The sequence below is a fragment of the Atheta coriaria genome, unplaced genomic scaffold, assembly GCF_025399875.1.
Source record: "Atheta coriaria isolate IRGN ID8LTWV9N9 unplaced genomic scaffold, Caltech_Dcor_3.1 hic_scaffold_5_pilon, whole genome shotgun sequence".
NCBI classification, from domain to species: domain Eukaryota; kingdom Metazoa; phylum Arthropoda; class Insecta; order Coleoptera; family Staphylinidae; genus Dalotia; species Dalotia coriaria.
This window is the reverse complement of record NW_027045447.1, coordinates 2,859,741-2,865,108: the sequence shown is the minus strand read 5'-3', so window position 1 is coordinate 2,865,108 and position 5,368 is coordinate 2,859,741. Positions and strand designations below refer to the sequence as shown.

At 31.1% G+C, this 5,368-nt stretch overlaps 1 long non-coding RNA gene across 2 annotated transcripts; it reads right to left on the bottom strand.

The window, feature by feature from the left end:
* Positions 1 to 308: 308 nt before the first annotated feature.
* On the bottom strand, positions 309 to 4,514 carry LOC135792642 (uncharacterized). Of its 2 annotated transcripts, none has more exons than XR_010548411.1 (7): positions 4,176 to 4,514; positions 2,100 to 2,252; positions 1,598 to 2,047; positions 1,277 to 1,540; positions 1,149 to 1,222; positions 852 to 1,091; positions 309 to 799 (listed from the first exon to the last, which is right to left on the bottom strand). It is a non-coding gene; the product is annotated as an uncharacterized lncRNA (long non-coding RNA). The 2 variants fall into 2 exon arrangements; XR_010548410.1 differs by having other exon boundaries at positions 852 to 989.
* Positions 4,515 to 5,368: the final 854 nt, after the last annotated feature.

The following is a 5,368-nucleotide window of genomic DNA, read 5'->3' as shown; positions in this document are numbered from 1 at the left end:
AAACAAGAGTAATACGAACGATCTCATTTTGAATACTAATGTGCTTCTAAAGCACTAGTACAGTCATTTGGTGCTAAAAAACGTGGTTGCTTGGAAAATAGTGCTGGATTGTTGAAAATTGGTATTCATATAGATTTCGATGTGCTCTTTACGAATTTAAACTTTGCCACCTCGGAATGTCCCCAAGATCTGCATTTACTTGATTTATAAAATTCATTTCGCTCTTGAGCTCTTGTGCAAGTAACACGGTAAATAAACGGTTAAAATCAGCAAGAGTTTTATTCACTGCATACCTCATCTACCACATCACTATCATATCTTGGAGCGCGATGTTAGACCGGCTAAACTCAGTCAGAGTCGCTTGAGCATCGCAAACAAAAATCGGGCAAACCGTCTTCAGAACCAGGAGGACAAGCTACGCAGGTTTCGCCCCAACAATATCCATGTGATTTTCCTCCTGTGCTTGTCGAATACATTTGTCTACCAATGTAAACAAACTGACACAAATGTCAAGTTCCTCAGAATTCTGCACTAGAATTGGATGCTGTGAAGAATGCTCAATTTTCTGAAGGCATTGAAGGAATGACGTAAGATTATGTGGATACATCGGAGTTCCTCGTTTAACCCCATTTGTAAAATAGAAGATACTAATCTTTATTGCACCAGTACTTTGTTTAACTATAAAATTATTCATTTCATAGTTGTGGAACATTTTTACGGACAAAGCCGTAATTTCAATGTCTAAATAAGTTACGATTCTGTTCCTACGGTAATCAGGTCAGTATTTTGATAGCCTTTCCTAAAAATTCAAAATTTAATTAGTCGGGCCAATACACACTATTATTACATACATTTTTTATATCAGCCAAGGTCACAAATAAAACGATGGTCTCTACTGCTTATTTGATAATTTAATCATCTCCCAAAAGTAATAATGATTTGTAGTGGTTGCCGGCGAGCACAAAATATAAGCTGTCCTGCAGTGTGCTCTACAAATTTGACATAATTAAATAAGGAATAACACAACATATATACTATATTTTCAGTTAGTTAATGTCAGACATAACATTTCTGGTCATATGTTACAAAAACTAAAAATAAAAATATAAAATAAAAAGTAGAAACATATTAATCCTATTCCAACATACTTTCCATTCTACGAGATATTGTGTAATTATTTTCTGAACAGCCAACGGTTCTTTCCATACTACTCCAACAGGTTCTTCAACAAACAGGTAATCATATATTATAATCGTCGTAAGTTTACATTACTCACTGGATTCATCCGTGGTATACATGATATTGTTCGTTATTTGGTGGTTTCTGATCAATCGAAGAGTGTAATTTGTAAATATTTTCAATGATGATAGAGTATTATTCACTTCCAAATGTGTTGCAGATTGTACTGTGTTACCAACTTCATCACAGTTTTACATCTAATAATTCCGCATTAAACAATTTCTTGCAGACTAGTAATTTTCAACATATATATTAGTCACTCTTTTTATTCTTTTTATAAGAATTTGGTAATTGTGAAGATCTAAAAAAGTTTATAATTTACAAAAATAGTTTTTTTTTTAATATAGATTTTAAATACCATCACATGTAATTTCAAATTGAAATATTGTCAATTCTCGTTTATAACACTTTAATTTTTTATCGTCAACACATAGCACTATCTGATAATTAGATTTGGTATCTTCAATTAAATTAGTATAATTAACAACTTTGACTTTAACTAGTGTTAATTTTCGTTCTAAAATTATTCTGTTTGAATTAAATAAACGAGTGTAATAATATTCTGGTCCCTCGACACCATCATATTTTAATTCTTTATCATATATTGTAATTGTGCAATTTGTGACACAATTAGTTTGAGTGGATACAGTAGCAGTTCACACTGATAAATTTCGGGCTGTGCAATATGGTTCAATATAATTATTTTTACATCCCATGATGCATTTTCCATTCACAGAATTGCATAAGCCCTCGACACATTCTACGCATTTACATACACAATAACATCCATATCGTCCATCTTCACACTCTGTAACAAAACAAATGCAATTTACAAATTTTGATGCCAGCAATAATCTTACGGTTTTAGGAATAATTTCCAATGTATCCATTTGAACAATAACAAAGTTGCTCATTGCATATTATTCGATGTGAATTTTCTATTGTGTTATTGTATTTGGCACTACAAGTACCTGGTTTCTCACGTTCGACAATTTGACAGTGACTTTTATTATCTGCAAGTTGAATTGTTAAATGTTTTTTCTATGTAAAAGTGATGAACATTTTATATTTTTTATTGATGCTAAACTATATGATAAACTCGAAAAGTGATGATTGAATCGATCCATTGTATTGCAATCATCATGAATAACCATATCACGAATTGCAATAATATCACCATAACTACTCTGTAAAACGGTAAAATATTCTTGATATTTGTATACCGGTGTGTTAAATGTTTTGTAATTCCATTGTGTGCTGTGTTTGCTAGAATATTTTACTGTTTTAATCAATCTCTCAGATCACTCAGTAATAGTCAAATTAAATAGGTTGACTTTACGTGAAACATTAAACTAGCAGAAGATCTTTCCGCTAAATGAATTGTTCGATTCTCATAATATGAAACTAAAATTATATACAATATTAGTTCAGTTAAGAATCACTTGCAATTGTTGGTTTGAGTATCGTATGGTTATCAGGCTCCAATTACTTTCCGAGAAAAAATGATCGTGTATAATTTGTAAACAACTTGATTAAATATTTGCTTAAATTTTTATTGAAATGAGAAAATTACATCTTCAATCAAATTTTCGCATGTTTTTGTTGCATTATATTTAGATTTCTTTTGTCCCCTTTTCCGGTGTACAAAATAAAAATTAAACAAGGGTCAGTATTGTTTGGAACACCAGAACATAAGTAAATATGTGCGTTTGATTTTCCCAAAAATGAAAAATTCAATTCGTGTTGATTTAGTATGTGAATATCACGTATTTCTTTAAATTTATATTGTCTTCGAGGTGTAGTTGCTCTGGTTAAAATTATTGGCATATCCAGATTATAAAAGTTATTAATCGAAGGTAAACTTAGCAAGATGCGATTATTAAATAATTTACTTTCCCATGTATAATCGGGAACTGGTCCAAACAATTCTCTATACGCAGGCTCAGCAAACCAATCAACATTCACATATCTCAAAGTCTTATTTTTCATTTTTCATTTTCACCACTGCCCGTAAAATTAGCATATAGGAAAATCGCCTTGCAACCCACAATAAATTTTATAACTAAGCAAAGTTAATATAAATGCCAAATTTAACGTCCACATTTCACATACTGCAAAAAGTATTGCGTTTGTGGAATTTCAGTTACTCTGTTACATTTTATTATGAGTGGAAAATGTCTAATTTTAAACGGCATATGTGTAACTAGAATGAAGAAAGGAGAATGTATTAAAAAAACACATACATTTGGGCAATAAAGGACACTGACACACGTTGCAGGAACTTTGGTATTTTCTCCACTTCCAGTAACATTTGCAAACAATAGATTTGTGTTTCCCCGAATAAAGACACAATTGGAAGTTAATCATAGTAATTGAAATTTCTTTTCATTTAAAAAAATCACATGTAAGATATTAGATCATAATAAAATTAATTGGGTTAATTAAAGCCTATCATATGAGCGATCAGAATTTTGTGGTGTCAAGGTAAAATAAAAGTAGTATATTAAGTAACAAGTGGCTAAACGAGGGCATTACGGTCATTACGGGTGAGCGGTCAATCAATCAAGTCTTTAACACCGTGAAGCCACGTGGTGCTTACATTATTTTTTCTACTTCCACTCTAGTTCCACGTTGCGGTTTTTGTATTTCTACTTTTGCACTTTAAATCATCAAAATTTGCTTGCACACTACTACAAACCGTAAGGTTATAAATGACGTGCCGCGCGCTCCGTTGCGTGCATTAATGCATGTACATAATGAATTTGCTCTACGGTTTTTCCGTCCGTATATAAAGTACCACGTTTTGGGTCTAGATAAACTGGCGTTTTATAGGTGGAATAATAAAAATATAATTGTTTTATAGGAATCTGATATGAAATATCTAATGAAAAAAAAAATGGTTGTTTGTAAAGTAGGTTTACGATCGAGATGTTTACGTGATAACGTCTTATTGGTGATATAAGTTTTGTTTGTTTCAATTGTTGTAACACTTCACTTGCACTTCACATTTTGTTTTACTGTTAGGCTCCCCGCACACTACAAACTTTTTATCGGCCGATAAAACATTCAACGAAAACTTAACCGCACGAGAAAATCTCCATTCGTTTGTATGCCGCTAGAGTGAGAGAGACGGAAGATCGGTCAACTCACTCGAACGCTATGACTGGCACGGAATGACTGGCAGCGCTCGAGATGAGACGGGAGATCGGTCCGTCTCTCTCTGGTTATAACGAGAGGGGGGTATACCTGCGATCGACCTCGCTCGTGACACAGTTTCTGAACAGGTCACCCATAAAACGATTTTAAAGACGTTATCACGTCAATAATTGTAAATATCAAGAGAATAATGTTGAAATAAAAACTTGAAATTGTTTTTAATTGTTTACATCGTTTTATGAGCATGTGAAGCACTTTTGAAAGGAAATATTGAAGTTGAAGACATAAAAAAAACATTAAAATGAGATTTTTCATCTTTTGTTGCCTTGATAAACTCTCAAAAGTATCTAAAACAAGATAAAATTGTTTATTATGTACTATGTTGCTGTATTTAACAATTTAAAGAATAATTTTGTTTATTTATCATAAAGTTTTCCTTTGTTTAAATACAAAACAATTAAATTACACTTCTTTTAATTTTTTTCTAAATCAAAATTTGATTTTTTGTTAGTTTTTAATGATTAAATAATTAATTATTTTGATTAGTATATTATTAGTATATTATTAGAATGATTTTTATGATTATGTAATATGTTGATTGTTGATTATTGACTAGTTTTAGTGCTTATACTCGTACTCGTAGTAAAGTTAGAGAAGTCAGAGCGAAGCAAAGTTTCACTTTGACAGATGTGAGATGGTCGGTCATTGGTTAATGATTGATTGAAGATGAAAGATGAATTGCATTTCCTTGTTTCTAGCATGTGTATGTGGAAATATAGACTTTCTGAAATATATCCTGTATTGATAAATAAATATTTATAAGCTAGTAAAGTATTTAAAAATATTTTTCTTTTAAATTTTGTGTTTTCTGAAGAAAACTTTATTTAAAAGTACTTAGAAATTACTATAAAGTAATAAAATTTATATTCAATATCCGGTTTGTATTATATTTTTATAAACTACAATCATTTTT